Source organism: Dasypus novemcinctus, unplaced genomic scaffold (assembly GCF_030445035.2).
Source record: "Dasypus novemcinctus isolate mDasNov1 unplaced genomic scaffold, mDasNov1.1.hap2 H_2, whole genome shotgun sequence".
NCBI classification, from domain to species: Eukaryota; Metazoa; Chordata; class Mammalia; order Cingulata; family Dasypodidae; genus Dasypus; species Dasypus novemcinctus.
Window position 1 is genome coordinate 647,158 of NW_026688139.1, and position 17,820 is coordinate 664,977.

At 42.7% G+C, this 17,820-nt stretch overlaps 1 long non-coding RNA gene across 3 annotated transcripts in view; it reads right to left on the reverse strand.

Moving 5' to 3' along the window:
* The window catches only part of LOC131277456 (uncharacterized), a 57,899-nt gene extending 40,359 nt beyond the window's left edge, over nt 1–17,540 (reverse strand). For 2 of the 3 annotated variants that reach the window (XR_009184628.2, XR_011648177.1), the window contains exons 1-2: nt 17,181–17,540; nt 4,650–4,735 (exon numbers count right to left, since the gene is read on the reverse strand). This is a non-coding gene — a long non-coding RNA (uncharacterized lncRNA). The remainder of the gene's footprint in view (nt 1–4,649; nt 4,736–17,180) is intronic. The other variant, XR_011648176.1, reaches the window with a different exon arrangement.
* Between the last annotated feature and the right edge of the window lie 280 nt (nt 17,541–17,820).

Sequence of the window (17,820 nt, forward strand, 5' to 3'; positions counted from 1 at the left end):
GCCCAGGAATGGCACCGCCCACACTTCCTGTGCCGCTGATGACAACAGAAGCAGACAAAGAAACAAAAGCAGACAAAGAAACAAGACGCAACAAATAGACACCAAGAACAGACAACCATGGGAGGGGGGGAAATTAAATAAATAAATAAATCTTTAAAAAAAAAAAAAGACAAGGATGCCTACTATCATCATTGCTATTCAACATTGTACTACAAGTTCTAGCTAGAGTAATTAGAGAAGAAAAAAAATTAAAGGCATCCAAATAGGAAAAGGGGACATAAAACTTGCACTATCAGCAGATGACATGATCCTATGTTTAGGAAATTCTGAAATGTCTACAACAAAGCTACTTGACATAAGAAATGAGTTCAGCAAAGTGGCAGAATACAAGATCCACATGCAGAAATCACAGTTCTTGTACAGTAGTACTGCATAATCAGAGGAGAAATCAGGGGGAAATTCCATTTACAATAGTAACAAAAAGACTCAATATGTAGGCATCAACTTAGTCAAAGAAGTACAGGACCTAGATGCAGAAAACTACAAAACAGTGGTAAAAGAAATTTAAAATGCCCTAAACAAATGGAATGACATTCTGTGTTCATGTACTCTAAGACTAAATATCATGAAGATGTCAATACAACCTAAACTGATTTATAGACTCATTGTAATACCAATAAAAATTCCAACAGCCTACTTGACAGAAATAGAAAAGGCAATTACCAAATTCATTTGGAAGGGAAAATGCACTCAAGTAACCAAAAGCATGCGCGCTTCTTTTTTAAGAAGAGCAACATGGGAGGAATTTCAATGCCAGACCTTGAAACATATTACAAAGCTACAGTGGCCAAAACAGCATGGCACTGGCATAAAGAGAGACTCATTGATCAGTATAATAGAATTTAGAGTCCAGAAATAACCCCCCACCTCCATGGTCAACTAGTTTTTCAGACACCCACCAAGTCCATGTTAATGGGGGAAAAGTCCCTTCAATAAATGGTGCTGGGTTAACTACCAGGGCAGATGGCCCCTCTTTGGAAATGGTGTTTATGTGTGATGAATCTGGACTCAGATGGGATCTCCCTTCATAAGACTTTCATGCTAATGTGCTGGAGGTGCAGTTAATGTTGGGGTTTAAGATATATTTAGGGGATTTGAATCTCTGGACTGACAATGTGATAGCCAGATCCTGAGCCTCAACAGACTCCAGCACCTACAATCTGATTTATTGGACTTACCACACTCAGCTAAGATGGAGTTGAAGAAGGACAACCACCACACCATGGAGCCTAGAGTGATTACAACTGAAAATGGGAGGATTGCATCCAGCATCCAGGTGGAATCTGACCCTCCTCTTGACATAGAGGTGCAATGGACACAACCAATCCAATGTCCACATAGAAGAGGTGGCATTGGATTGGGAAAAGTGGACATAATGGACAAAGGGTATGGGGAAAGGCAGGAAGAGATGAGAGGTGGAGGCATCTTCGGGACATGGAGCTGCCCTGGATGGTGCTTCAGAGGTAATCACTGGACATTGTAAATCCTCACAGGGCCCACTTGATGGAATAGAGGAGAGTATGGGCCATGATGTGAACCAATGTATATGAGGTGCAGAGGTGCCCAAAGATGTACTTACCAAATCCAATGGATGTGTCATGATGATGGGAACGAGTGTTGTTGGGGGGGGGAGAGGGGGGGTGGGGGGGTGGGGTTGAATGGGACCTCACATATATATTTTTAATGTAATATTATTACAAAGTCAATAAAAAATAAAAAAATTAAAAAAAATAAAAATAAAAAAATAATAAAAAAAATAAAAAAATAAAAAATGCACACAGGAAAAATAAATAAATAAATAAATAAATGGTGCTGGGAGACCTGGATATCTATAACCAAAAAAATGGAATGGAACCCCTATCTTACATCCCATACAAGAATCAACTGAAAATGGATCAGAGACCTAGATATGAAAGCACCATAAAACTGCTTGAAGAAAATGTAGGGAAACATCTTAAAGACCTTGTGCTACATGGTGGTTTCTTGGACCTTACATCCAAAGCACACAAAACAAAAGAAAAAATGGATAAATGGGACCTCCTCAAAATTAAACACGTGTACACCTCACAGGACTTTGTCAAAAGGGTGAAAAGGCAGCTGCCTCAGCAGAAGGAAATACTTGGAAATCACATGTCCAATAAGGGATTAAGATCCATGATATGTAAAGAGATGTTACAACTCAAAAATAAAAAAAGACTCAATTAAATGCAAAAGACATGAATAGATATTTGTCCAAAGAAGAAATACAAATGGCAAGAAAACATGTGAAAAAATGTTCAATATGAGTAATGATTAGGGAAATGCAAATCATACCTAAGAGATATCTTTTCACACCTATCAGAATGGCCACAATTAAAAAGTCAGAGAACTACAAATGTTGGAGAGGATGTGGAGAGATAGGAACTCTTACTCACAATTGGTGGGAATGCAGAATGGTACAGCTCCTGTGGAGAACTGTTGGGCAGTTCCTAAAGAAGTTGAATATAGAGCAGTGGACTTGGCCTAGTGGTTAGGGCATCCATCTACCACATGGGAGTTCTGTGGTTCAAACCCCGGGCCTCCTCGACCCATGTGGAGCTGGCCCATGTGCAGTGCTGATGCACACAAGGAATGCCCTGCCACGCAGGGGTGTCCCCCACATAGGGGAGCCCCATGTGCAGGGAGTGCACCCCGGAAGAAGAGCTGCCCAGTGCAAAAGAAAGTGCAGCCTGCCTAAGAATGGTGCTGCACACATGGAGATCTGACACAACAAGATGATGCAACAAAAAGAAACACAGATTCCCGTGCCGCTGACAACAGACGTGGACAAAGAAGACTATGCAGCAAATAGACACAGCAGACAACTGGGGCAGGGCGGGGATGAGGGGAGAGAAATGAATAAATAAAAATGCCAGTGACTCAGCACTATCACTATGGGTCTACACCCAGAATTGAAAGCAGTGATACAAATACACATCTGCACACTCATGTTCATAGCAGTGCTAGTCACAATGTCAAAAGCTGGAAAGAACCCAGGTGTCCATCAACTGACAAATGGATAAACAAACAGTGGTATATTCCCACAATGGAATATTATGCAGTACTTAAGAAGAAATGGGCAAGCGGATTTGGCCAGACAGATAGGGCATCTGCCTACCACATAGAAGGTCCAAGGTTCAAACCCAGGGCCTCCTGATCCATGTGATGAACTGACCCATACACAGTGCTGATTTTCCCAAGGAGTGCTGTGGCACGCAGGGGTGTCCCCCGCATAAGGGAGCCCCACGTGCAAGGAGTGCACCCCATGAGGAGAGCCACCCAGCACAAAAGAAAGTGCAGCCTGCCCAGGAGTGGTGCCACACACATGGAGAGCTGACAGAACAAGATGATGCAACAAAATGAGGCACAGATTCTGGGTGTTGCTGACAAGAGTACCAGTGGAAACAAGAAGAACACACAGCAAATGGACACAGAGAGCAGGCAACTGGGGGTGGGGTGTGGAAGGGAAGAATAATAAATAAAAAATATATCTTAAAAAAAAAAAAGAAGTCCTAAAACATTTGACAACATCAATGAACCTGGAGGACATTATGTTGAGTGAAGCAAACCAGACACAAAAGGATAAATACAATAAATAGAGGATCGCTATGAACTAAATATATTATATAACATATTGTATGATTCCATTTACATAAAATGTAAATGTAAATCAATTTACAGAGGGGAAATAAAAGTATCTGTGCAAGAATAGCCAAAAAGGGGAGCTGTGAACAGCAGGAAGCACAGATGGAGAAGTGATGGATTTACTTTTTAAATTATTATTCAAATTAAGAAAATGCTCTAGTAATGATGGAGGTGATGAATGCACAACTATGTGATGCTGCCAAACACCACTGGTTGTGCGGTGAACTGTATGCTTTGTTGATACATATAGATAAAAATGATTTGTTAAAAAAAATGACAAACAGCACTTAAAAATGGGAAACTATGTAAATAACACTTTCACCAGAGAAGAAACATTCAATTCTTTTCAGCACTAGGGAAATACAAATTAAAATCTGCTATGACATCATATAGACATAGTAAAATGGCTAAAATCAAGAAAGATAATACCAACTGTTTAAGAAGATGTGGAAAACCGGGAGCCCTCATACATTTCTAGTTAGAATGCCAAAAGGTGCTACCACTTTGGGAAACATTTTGTCAGTTTCTTAAAAATATAAACTGGGAAACGGACTTGGCCCAGGGGTTAGGGCATCTGTCTACCACATGGGAGGTCCGCGGTTCAAACCCCAGGCCTCCTTGACCCGTGTGGAGCTGGCCCATGCGCAGTGCTGATGTGCACAAGGAGTGCCCTGCCACGCAGGGGTGTCTCCCGCATAGGGGAGCCCCACACGCAAGGAGTGCGCCCCACAAGGAGAGCTGCCCAGGGTGAAAGAAAGTGCAGCCTGCCCAGGAATGGCGCCACCCACACTTCCCCTCCCACTGACGACAACAGAAGTGGACAAAGAAACAAGATGCAGCAAATAGACACAGAGAACAGACAACTGGGGGAGGGGGGATTAAATAAATAAATACATCTTTAAATATATATATATATATAAACTTACATCATTGTTGCTAGTTCCACTCCGAGATATCTATCCAAGACAAATTGCTGTACCATGATTCCCACAGCAAGTTCTGGCCGTCAAAACTGGGGAAAAAATACAAATGCCTATCAACCGGGGCTTGGATAAGAGAAGGTGGTACATCGTAAATAGCTCTGCAGCTCTAAGGAGGTAATTTCATTCAACTAACTTCCACAGAATAAACAAGTTATCCGTGTCTGGAAAAATGCCAAAGACTGAAGCAGGCCCCAGGCCCCCGGCCGCCCGCAGGCCCCGTGAAGGCAGCCCCAACCGCACAGCGGGAGCTTTGGCGGCCGCGTGGGCCAGGCGCATCCTCAGCACAGCGCGGGGACCGCCGCTCGCCCGCTTTTCCGCGCTGCCGGCGGCGCCCGCAGCCCCGCGCCCCGCGCCCTGGCCCACCCCGCCGCCCCGCACACGTACCGCACACGTACCGCACACGTACCGAGCTCCGAGCCAGGAGCAGGCCTGCGTCTGAGAAGGCACCGTGCGCTCCGCCTGAGGGTTCCGGGCCGGCGCTTGCTGCCGGGCGCGGAGCCTCGGCCCGGCCCAAGCACCAGGACACCGCCGGACTGGAACCCCTGAGGGTCCGAAAGGTGCAGCCGGCGCGCCGCGTGCTGGGCGGGGCCTCAGGGGGCGGGGCTGAGCGGTGGGGAAAGCTTCTGCGCGGCCGGCAGCGGGGCTGAGCGCCCGCCACGCCCTTGCCAGGAGCCCCACCCCCGCCACGGCCCAAGGCGGACCCGCGCACGTAGAGCTCCTGCACGCTCCCGTCCCACTAGACTTCGGGGCCCCTACCTGCATCCTCTGGGAGGAGGGTCTCCCCACCCCCGAGATCCGGCCAGCGCTTGGCAGCCACGTGGATCCCCCTGGCCAGGAATGGGGACGCCTCCTGGGAGGAGCTGCCAGCCACCACCCCCCACCCCCCACCCCCTGTTGTGAGATAAATATTCTTCTACATCACAGAAGACTGAAGCTCAGGGTGCAGCGCAATAAAGGGCAGCAGGAGGTGCGCTGGGTGGGGGGGAACGGGGAATCTCATTGTAAACAGATGGTTACTGGCCCCTTTTCAACTAACAGGTCATGATTCTAGGACCCAAGATTATAAAAATAGTTAAAATGAACAGAATTATTGTAGTTTCCCAAGATACGCAGGATTTTAAAGTGGAAAATCTTCAAGGGAAATTAAGACCTATGAAATGCTATGGTTATAAGTGAATCAACACTTGGAATATTTTAGAGCAATACTTGGGACAAACTATCAGTAATTCATCTTTTAGGACTTGTGTAATCACTCCAAAGAGATTATTCCTGTAATGTCAAAAAACTATCATATAAATGGAAACTTTAAAAAAATTTTTTTATTTAATTGTCTTTTTTTACGCTACCTTGAGCACAAATGTTACATTAAAAATATGAGGTTCCCACCCCCCTACCCCCCACTATACTATGCAAATAAAGAGAGACAGAATGAGGATTAATGGCTGGCAGGGGTTGAGGGGAGTGGGGAAGGTGGAGTAACTCCTTTTGGGTCTATGAGCTTTCCTTCAGAATGGATAAAAATGTTCTGAAATTAGATAAATTTTATGCACAACATACTGAATGTACTAAGTGCCACAGAATGTACTGTCAAAATCTTTAATTTTATGTTATGTCACTTTCACCTAACAAAAAATATACAGATAATGTGAAGTGGAGGAAAAAGAAACTCTCATAATTATAATGCTCTTATAGTGCTTGAAAGGAACACTTTCTTCCTACTATATCTCTCACCTGCACAGTTCTGAGTTGTCACCTGCTGATGGTAGAGTTCCATGCCATCCAAAAGGACAAGGTGTGCCTACATTGCAAAGGAACCACAAAAATCCTAACTGGTTCCTGTTCAAGGAATAGGTTTCTCTAGTTCTAAAAATGACTAAAAGCTAGGGTATTAAGTTAAACAAGTATTATCAACACAGACATACTCAAAATGAATTAGGAGGAAAAAGGAATTTTGCAATTGAGCAAGTCTCTTGCTAGACTTCATTACTAGTATCAATTAAAGCATTTTTTCTTTTCTGCTCTAGTACAGAACCTGGTCAGAGGGTTTTTCTCCTAGCTCACTTAAGCTTCCCCTCTTCTATTAGTGCCTTTGCAGGGTTCTCTCTGACCACATGAACCTTCCCTGCCATTCTTTATCTCCCATTTCTCCCCTCCTCCCTCCAGTTCCTCCTCCCCCTCCTCCCCCTCCTTCTCTTGCCTCTTCTCTCTCTTCTCTCAGGCTTTTCTAAACCACAAGAGGCCATGGCCTCATTTCCATTGTCATAGAACCCTCAAATCCCAAAGAACTGCAGAATCACTCATCAAAGTTGGCAAGTTTTTTATTTTACTTGTGTAGAAGACATGATCTTTTTTGGTTATTGTTAGCATGGAGTATCTTTTTCAAAGATTTCACTTTCAGGCAGTTTTTATCCCTGGATCTAAGGTGAGTCTCTTGTAGGCAGCACATGGATGGCTCATGTTTTTCCATCCATTCTGTCAGCCTGTATCTTTTTTTTTAAGATTTATTTTATTTATTCCTATCCTCTTACCCCTCCATTGTCTGCTCTCTGTGTCCATGTGCTGTGTGTTTTTCTGTGTCTGCTTGCATTATCTGGCAGCACTGGGAAACTGTCTTTTTTTGTTGTTCCATCATCTTGCTGTGTCAGCTCTCCATGTGCAGTGCCACTCCTGGGTGAGCTGCACCTTTTTTTCACATAGGGCAGCTCTCCTTGTGGGGTGCACTCCTTACACATAAGGCACCGCTATGCAGGGGCATCCCTGCATGGCAGAGCACTCCTTGAGTGCAGCAACACTGCACGTGGGCCAGCTTACCACACAGGTCAGGAGGCCCTGGGGATTGAACCCTGGGCCCTCCATGTGGTAGATGGATTCTCTAGCAGGTGAACCATGTCTGCTTCCCAGCCTATATCTTTTGACTGGGGAGTTTAATCTATTCACATTCAATGTTATTACTGTAAATGCATTATTTACTTCTATCATTTTATTCTTTGGTTTTCATATGTCATGTCTTATTTCTGTCTGTATTTTCACTCTCTTGATTATCCTTTCTGCTATTCTTTCTTTTATAATCTCTTCCAAACCTCTGTCTCCTGTCTTTTTCTGTCAGGTGGTAAGGTCTCCTTTAATATTTCCTACAAAATGGAATCATTTTTATGAATTCTCTTAATTTCTGTTTTCTTTGTATTTTAAATGCACCTTTCATATTTGAAGGCCAATTTTGGTGGATAAAGATTTCTCAGCTGGCAGTTTTTCTCTTTTAGTATCCTAATTACATCATGCCATTGTCTTCTCTTCTTCAAGTACTGATGAGAAATCCACAAAAAAATCTTTCTGGGCATCCATTGTATGTGATAGTTTGCTTCTCCATTGCTGTTGTCAGAATTTTCTCTTTATCTTTGACATTTGGCAATTGGAGTAGTCCTGTTAGACCTACTATGAATCTGAATAGACCTGTTGAAGTAGGTCTATTCACATTTATTCTGATTGGGGTACACTGTGCTTCCTGGACATGCAAGGTCATTACTTTCATAAGGTTTGGGAAATTTTCAGCTCTTATTACCTCAGATACTCTTTCTACTCCTTTCCCTTCTCTTCCCCTTCTGGAACTGACATGACATGCATGTGGTTGTGTTTTCTGTTATCACTCAACTCCCTGAGCCCTTGCTCAATTTTTCACATTCTTTTCTCTTTCTGTTCTTTTCTTTCTTCCATTTCTGCTGTTCTGTCTTCTGCATCACTTATTGTTTATTCTGTCATTTCAAACTTGCTGTTGTATGCCTCTAATGTTTTGTTGTTGTTTTGTTTGTTTCCTCTTAAAGAGGTACTGACAATTGAACCCAGGACCTTGTGCATTGTAAGCAGATGCCCAACCACTGAGCTACATCTGCTCTGCAGTGAGAGTTCATTTTTTCATTTGTTGTTTTTATTAGGTGCCAGGGATCAAACCTGGGACCTTGTACATGAAAAGTAGATCCTCGACCACGTGAGCTACAACTGCTGCCCTCTAATTTGTTTTTTATCCCACTATTGTGTCTTTCTTTACCCTGAGTTCTGTTACTTTTCTTTTTTTTTTTAAGAGCCTTTTTGTAATGAATAATTTTATTGTTGTGGGTGAGTTTGTTCAGTCCTCAAGCCTCCTAATTCCTGTCTTTACTGTCTTTTTTTTAATTATTTATTTATTTATTTTTTAATTTACATTAAAAAAAATATGAGGTCCCATTCAACCCCACCGCCCCCCCACTCCCCCCACAGCAACACTCTCTCCCATCATCATGACACATCCATTGCACCTGGTAAAGTTCATCTCTGAGCATCACTGCACCCCTTAGTCAATGGTCCACATCATAGCCCAGCCTCTCTCACGTTCCATCCAGTGGGCCCTGGGGGGATCTACAGTGTCCCGTAATTGTCCATGAAGCACTATCCAGGACAACTCCACGTCCCGAAAATGCCTCCACATCTCATCTCTTCCTCCCGTTCCCCACACCCAGCAGCCCCCATGGCTACCGTTCCCACACCCATTCCACATTTTCTCTGTGGACATTGGATTGGTTGTGTCCATTGCACACCTATGTCAAGTGAGGGCTTAGATTCCACATGGGTACTGGATGCACTCCTCCCGCTTCTAGTTGTAGACACTCTAGGCTCCATGTTGTGGTGGTTGACCTTCTTCAACTCCATGTTAGCTGAGTGGAGTAAGTCCAATAAATCAAAGTGTAGGAGCTGAAGTCTGTTGAGGCTCTGGGCCTGGGTGTCATATTATCAGTCCAGAGATTCAAATCCCCTACATATATCTCAAACCCAGCACCAACTACAATTCCAATAAAGTGTTACTTTTCTATTCAGGCTTCCAAATTCTTCTTTGTGCTCACTTGTCTTCTTGATATCTTTTATCTTTTTATCCATATCATCTTTCAATTCATTAATTTGATTTTGGAAGTTTGTATGCATCTCCTTGGTTAGTTGTCTGAAATCCTGTGTCTCTTCTGGGGACTTTGATAGATTCCTTTTCTTGGGTCATTTCTTCTCTTTTCTCAGAATGACTTGTAACTTTTTCCTGATGTCTAGGCATCTGATTTGAATCGTGAGTTTACTCAGATGCTCACTTTCCTTTCATAGGGATTTAGCGGCAGGAGGCTGTGTGTTACTGGTGTCCTTGATTCTTGGTTCAACTTGTTCTGGGTCTTAGGATACTCCCTGTTAGTTGCTCAGATCTGGGCCCTGAGTAATGTGTTGCAGACCTGCTTCCTAGGCCCTTGGGGAGGGAGACTGTAAAGACCAGAAAATGCCTCTCTTGCTTATTTGTGCTCCTTATATGCTTTTCCTTGGTCCAGCCATGGCACTCTTTGTCAGCCTTCTCAATTCAAAGCCTGGTCAGAGTGTGTTTACATCCACCAGACCAGATCACAGTGATAGAGGATCCTGCCTGGAGGCTAAGAGCCCCCTAATTCAAACAGTCATTCCTGGTCTATAGAGAGGGCAATTAGTCCCCTGCTGGCTCCCAGGCAAACAATAGCAGGGCCCCACCCAGGCTGCAGGAGCTCAAGGGCACAGCAGACCAAAGTTGTGGGTCAAAAGCAGCCAGCCTTAGGCTTTGTTGCTCTCTCCTCACTTCTGGGAGGTGGGTCCCCCTTTGTAGCCAGTGGCCCTGAGGCCTGAGAATTCAAAGTGTCTATATGGTGGGGGTGGATACTGGAAACTGCAGCATGTACTCATAGTTTTGCCACCATGGTTCTTTTCCATTGCCCCTCTATCTCCTGGGTGGTGTCCAGGCTTCCGCTGGGGTCCTGACCCCTAGAAGTTTCTTTCCAGGCCATTTCTGCCTGTCCTCTAGCTATTTTTCTGGAAGAGAAGAGAGTCCTCTGTCTTGCTAATCTGCCATCTTCCCAGAAGAATCATTGTAAAGTAATAGAAGCCATTTGAGTTCACAAGATTTCAATAAAGATAATAATAATGAATATGTATTCAGACTATTTGTACCCCATCTTTCCATAACGGTTTTTTAGTATATGCACAAACACATATTTATAGAAATAATTATAAAATTCTCTTGAAACTAAAGCACTAAAGAAGTTAAAGCCATAAAGAAGGCAAAAGTAAACATTCTCACAAAGAGAGTTAATACAAATTGCATCAAATTTGACTGAATTAGTGTTCAGGGCAAAGTGAGAATTGTGGACATTTGAAATACTGATTTCCAAAGTGATTTTTCACTTAATGATTTTTTGATTGCTTTCTGGGTCCCATTGGAAAGGTGAGTTGTCAGAGGGAATCTTTGGTGTTGGGGATTGCATAATGTCCCCCACAAAAGGTATGTTCAGGTTCCAACCCCTGGTCTGTGGGTGGGAACACTTTTGTAAATAGGACCTTTGAATATATGGGCCTTAAATCCAGTGTCGCTGAAGTCCTTATAAGCAAAGCAAATGGATGTGGAAAGGAAGCTCTGGGAGCAGCCTGAAGCTGGAAGTCAACAGAACCCAGAAGAGAAAGGAGAAGATGCAGCCATATGCATCAGCACATGACAGAAAAGCCAAGGAGCACCAACATGGCTGGTGAGTTCTAAGTACTGACTCTGGGAGGAAGCAAGCCTTCTGGCCTCTGAAACCTTGAGTCTGTAAATCCCTGTTGGTAAGCCAACCCATTATATGGAATCCATTACAGCAGTGAGAAAATTAATGCAGGAGTCATGGAGGAAACTGAGAGTACACAGTTCTGACCCTCAGCCCCTTCCATCAGGGCAGCCATGCTTTTATCATTTTTGTTAAATATTTCTCAGGCTAAAAAGCAATTACATATTTGTTTTTCACAGAGAAGGAAACATACCATTCTTAAGAAAAAGTTTTCCTGATGCAAGAATGCTGAAAGTGATAGCTTTTACAGGGATAATTAAATAACATATAACTGTTATTAGAGACAATTAATAAAAAAGAACAATAATAAAAAAGATAATTTTTTTTTTTAGCAAATAAGAACCCTTTCTTGGTAAATAAAAAACAAAACTATAATTTAAAGACATTGTGGCAGGAGGTTAAACTGTGCTCCAGGCATATAATATTTTAGTGGTCAGTGGAGAATGAAGAAGCCAATATATATGACTTACGTCAAGGATTCTGAACCTTTCAATTATTGAATTCATTACAGTCTCCCAACAGAAAGGTTCGATCTTTATTGTACATGAAAATCTTGTAGGAAACATATTTAAAATACTATTTTCTATACCTTATACTCAGATATTTTTATCTGTGATTTGGTGTGGAGAACCAGAAATCTGCATTTTATTTAAAATATATTAGTTTTCTTGATTAGATACATGAACATAATGAAAAATATCTATCTAGAATAATCTCACAATCACTACTGTCCCATCAGCCTAGTTTACTCTTTCAAATTATTATTATTATGAATTTCTTAACTCTATCCAGAAAGTTTGCCCTAAGGTAAGAATTCATTTGAAACACAACCCTTTTTTCCTACTATTATATGTATTGGATGTTTTGAATTGTACCACATTGATTGCATTCCTTTTCCTATATGGATATATTGTCATTTCCTTTTCCTGTGTTTTCCATGGGGTTAAAATGCAACATCCTTAATATATAAAATCATGTTTCATTTGGTACCAACTTAACTTTCATGACATGTACATATACTTTACCTATACCGCTACAAACAGAGAGGGAGATTTCATAACAATAAAAGGATCAACCTAAAGGAAAGATATGACATCTGTAAATATATGCTCATTTAACACCTAAGATTCCATTTAATACCTAAAGTAAAAAAAAAATTTGACTCCTATCTGAGGGATATCCCTGTCAAGGGGGGGAGGGGGAAGCTTGTTTTCGATTGATCTGCCAAACTCAGATCCTTACACTATGCTCCAAAATTCAGAGCACTTATCCTGACTGTTTTAATCATACGTTTACAAAGTTTGGGTCACCAAGAGCATGTTCTCCCCCTGAATGTAAAGCATATACTAGTTGATATCCAATGATTGTTTTGGAGTGTATGAACAAATGAATGACTGAATGAATGGATGGCTCACCAGGCAGAGGTGAAGAAATAGGAGAGTAGAGCATATTGTCAGAACTTTAGGTTTTCCCAAATGCTTTTGGTAACATTTCCCAAACTGAATACCTTCAGATGTTAGTAGCTATTCAGTGAAAAACAGGAGTTCAGCACTCAAACTTTATCTTCTCTGTTCCTTATTTGGATATCCTCAATGCCCATTACTGTGTTTATTTTTTTAAATATACTTTTAAATTTTAAAAAAAGATACTTAGACCACATAAATGTTACAAAAAATATAGAGGGTATTCTGATATGTCCCACTCCGAACCCTTTCCACATTTTCCCACATTAACAACATCCTCCATTAGTGTGGTACATTTATTACAATTGATGAGCACATTTTGGAACATTGCTGCTAAAGTATATTACAGTTTACATTATAGTTTACACTCTCTGCCCATCACTGTGTTTAAGTTCATTTCCCCATGTTCACAAACTTATTAGACCAGAATTTTATTAATATCTGAAAGAAGTGTTCCTTGGAACACTGTTTAGAATATGCTGACCTTTAGTGTAAGATAATTCTGTTGGGGGATTCACAGATGAGTTGTAGAGGTGGATAATGTCTAGTTTGGAGATTTCTGTTCTAAAATGCTGGATTTGAATTTTATTATGCAAACTATATAAATAATTGAATAGTTTTAGATAAGAAATATTTTGAATTTTATACCTGTCCTAGCTGCAGTGTAGAAGATAAATTTGAAGGAGGATGGACCAGAAGCAGAGAAAATATTTGGAGGCTTGTGACAATAATCCAGGCTATCAGTGATGAAATAATGGACTAAGTCTACAGTGAGAAATGAGGATGTGGTGTGGAATTGAGAAGATATATTTAGGAAATAGTATTGACACATCTTCAGACTAATATTATTTCAGAATGATAGAGTGGGAAATATAAAGGAAATCATCTGGTTTCTGGCTTAGAGAATTGGGCAGGAGGTGGTGACATTCATACTGAAAAAGAAAATGGTTTAGACCTGTGGAGTAACAGCCTTAGTTTGAGAGATTTATGAAAGACAAGTGAGAAATTCACATGTGGGACTTAGGAGAGAGAACTGGGCTAGATATGAAAAGTTAAGAGTCCTTGGCCTCCTCCTTGAAACAGTAGGTTTGGATGTGGTCATTGAATAGACTACGGTGAATGAGAAGGAAAGTGAGAAGATTGAACCTTGTGGAGCATCAATATGTAAATGGGGAGTGGGGCAAGATGGTGGCTGAGTGAGTGCACCTGACAATCTCTCCTGCAAAGAAGCAGCTGGGCAGCATTGGAAATTCTTCGGGACCAGGCTGTTTCAGGATTTTGCAGGGCAGGAGATGTCTGGACATTGATTTGGTGGGGAGGTAACAGAGAAAATTCATATATAAGATAAAATTGAGGCTCTATTACATGGAGGTGGGGACTGCATGTGGGACACTCCCTCCTGGGGTGGGTGGAGCTGTGGCACTGGTGCTGCAGTGGTGATTCCTGGAGGCTCTGTGGTACTGGGGAATTCATAAGCCCTGAGTGCGCTATTGGGAGCTAACAGGGCAGGAGGCCTTCGAAGACCGATTTGGGGAGACAGACAGGAGTTTTATTGTGAGGCAGGGATTTTTGATTGCAGACACAAATAATAGCACTTCTGGCTAGAGCCCCGCCCCCAAGGCCAGTCTGAAGTGGCTTAAATTGCTCACAATAAAGAGACATCACCAGGAGGCTGTTTCAGGGACTGGCAGGGTGGGAGACGTCTGGAAGCCGATTAGGGGAATATTTTGTGAAGTGTGGGAATTTCGGTTTTGGACTCTGATATCAGTGTTTCTGGCTGGAGCCCCGCCCCCTGGGCCTGGCTACTGATCTGCAGCATCATTAAATTGGCTGTAGTGTAGAGGCGCCCCCAGGTGGCCATTTCGAGGGCTTACAGGGTGGGAGGTGTCCTGAAGTTGAATTGGTGATACAGCCACAGAAGAGACCCAAGTGAGAGGGTGAATTGTGGGGTTCTGACACATAGGTCAGAGTTTGTGGATGTGACCTCCCCCATAGGGCTGGCTGGTCCTATCCCAGCTGCTGGGATCCCTGAAGGCTGTGTTGCACTGCGGTGCTCCCAGGCTCCCTGTTAACCAGATTTGAGGTTGCCAGGTCTGAATCCCCTAAACCCTGGTGGCCCAGACCCCAGAGACTCACACCTCTTGAGTCTGCAATATCACAGATTTTCCATCCCTGAATCCATCACGCCCTGAGGTCCATCAGAGGTCCTTGAATGTCCTAGCCCTCAACATTTGCGTTTTTCTTTTTTGTTTTTGTTTTGTTTTGTTTAGTTTATTTTTATTTTATTTTTTATTGTCCTGATTGCTAACATTGCATTATCTCCTAGTATTTTCTCCCATCGTATCCCCCAAAGTCTTTTTTTTTTTAGTTATTTAGGGGAGTTTTTGTTGTTGCTGTTGTGGTTGTTCTATATCTTTTTTTCTTTTCCTTACTTGTTCCCCTCCCTTTACCCACCCCCTTATTCTTTCTTTCTTCTCTTTTTTTTCTCTCTTGTCCCTCATTTTCTTCTTATTTTATTTTATCTTAAGTGTAAAATAGGTGCTGCAGGAAACACCTCACTTTTGCTGGGTTTCCTCATCCTCTGTTGCCTCATTTCTGTGTGAATTGATTTTGGTTAACTACACTATCCCCTTTCCCCTGCATCTTGATATTATCCATCATCTACTGTCTCTCCTATATTCCACCTCCCTTTCTTTGATCCCCAAATTGTCTAACTCTTAATTTCTAGTACCTTTGTTTTATTTTCTCTCTTTTATCCACTCTTGAAACTACTGCCTTTCTTTTCTCTTTCCCTCTCTCATGAAAACACTAGGTTTTTAATTCATACCATATTCCTCCCATGTTCAGTCGACTACCTCATTATAGATACTTTACCTACTGCTATAACTCTACACAACTTACATGAATCTAATATCCATCCTCCCAGATATCATATTGTTGCTCTGTTAACATTTATTACCAATACTACTTTACACAATTTCCTTGCTTACACAATTGCCTTTTCCTGGCCCTAATAGTTTCCTAAAGTGAACTCAGCCAGCAATAAGAAATTAGAATAAGAAGAACAAAGTGACAAAGAGAAGATATACACTTATGCAAAAACAAGACCTAATTAATCCCCAGGACTAGACAAAGAAGTTAAGGAAGTGATTAAACCCGTGAAGATAAAATGATGACCAGACAGCAACAAAAATCTACAAACCAAACCAGTAATCAGGAAAACATGGCTGAATCCAATGAACAAACTAAAAACCAGGAAGGGGAGCAGAACTTCACACAAGTAATTAAAGATCTCAGAACACATATCACAGACAAATTTAATGAAGAGGTTAACAATATGAAGACAACACTTGGAGGGGAAATTGCAGACATATGCAAAAAGATAACAGATATGATGGGAATGAACACCACAGTTCAAGAAATCAAAAATACACTTGCAGCAAATAACAGCATATTAGAAGAGGCAGAGCAGAGAATTAGTGATGTGGAAGACAGTACATCAGAAATCAAACAGATAGTAGAAGGGGTCGATAAAAAGATAGAAAAAATCCAGCTAGGATTTAGGGACCTGAATGACATTGAAAAACACACAAACATACGTATTATAGGCATCCCAGAAGGAGAAGAGAAAGGAAAGGGGTCAGAAGGAGTGTTGCAGGAAATAATGGCTGAAAACTTCCCAAATCTACTGAAAGAGATGGATGTACATATCCAAGAAGCACAGTGCACCGCAAACATCATAAACCCCAACAGGCCCACCCCAAGACATATACTTGTCAAATTATCCAATGCCCAAAACAAAGAGAAAATTCTAAAAGCAGCAAGAGAAAAGAAAACCATCACATACAAGGGAAGCTCCATAAGATTAAGTGCTGATTTCTCACCTGAAACCATGGAGGCAAGAAGGCAGTGGTATGATATAGTCAAGGTACTAAAATGTTGTGGGCGATTAAGGCAGCATGCATAGAATCTACCTTTCAGCAATGCTGGTAACATGGCCGCCCGAACTGATACAACAATAGCTTAGGTCACCCTCCCCCCTTCTTTACACAACCAGTTCCCGCCAAAAGTTCTTACCTCAAATCTGCCTCTTGCCCTAGCAACAGCAGCGGCCAATCCCAGACTGCCACCTATCCTTACCCACCCCCCCTTCTCCCTAGAGTATATATGCTCAGTCCCCTCAATAAAGTTTTGCAGCTTGATCACAATACTGTCTTGCTGTCATTCCTTGTGTCTCTCTTGTCCCATACCATTCTTATCCTCCTAGGATCCGGAGCTCCCATTGATCGTCCCACTGGCCGGGACAAACTGGCGCCCAACATGGGGCCCAAAACCTCTGAGGGATAGAACACTGCACTAAAGAAGAGAGCGCTCTCACTCACCGCACCCGGGATCGCCATGAGGGAACTCGCTCGTGAGACAGATCCATCACCCGAGATCGCCACGGGGGACTTGCTCGTGAGACAGATCCATTGAAAAATCACCCAGTGTCAGCAAAAAGAAGAAAGAAAGAAAAAAAAGAAAAAAGTGAAAAGGTAGGCTCCCCCTCCCCCACCATGGGACAAGGAACTTCCCATATATAGTTTATATATGAAACAATTGAAAGAGGCACTCAAGGCATGAGGAACTAGAGTTAAGAAAAAGGATCTTGTGGTCACCCCTCGGGCTGAAGTGTGGTTTGCTGGCCTGGCGGGGGAGCAGCCGTGGCAGGCCAAGCCGCTGCCCCCATAATAGGGTGGCTGGTCAGACTCACCGCCACCCCTGAATGAAGCTCGGCATGGGCGCAGAGTGCCCTCGGGTCTCCCCTTCTTGGCAGCCATGCTTCCGCGGCTGCCCCTTCTCCCAGATGGCGCCACCCGATGCCTTGTGGGGCGGCACCCTTCTTCTTCCCTCTCCCTGCGCAGGCGCAGGGCAGAAAATTCCAGTCTGAACTTTTCCCCTCCCCCGACAGCAGCAACAGCCAGGCGTGGGTGGAGAAATCCAGTCTGCCCTTTTCCCCTCCCACGACAGCAGCAACAGCCA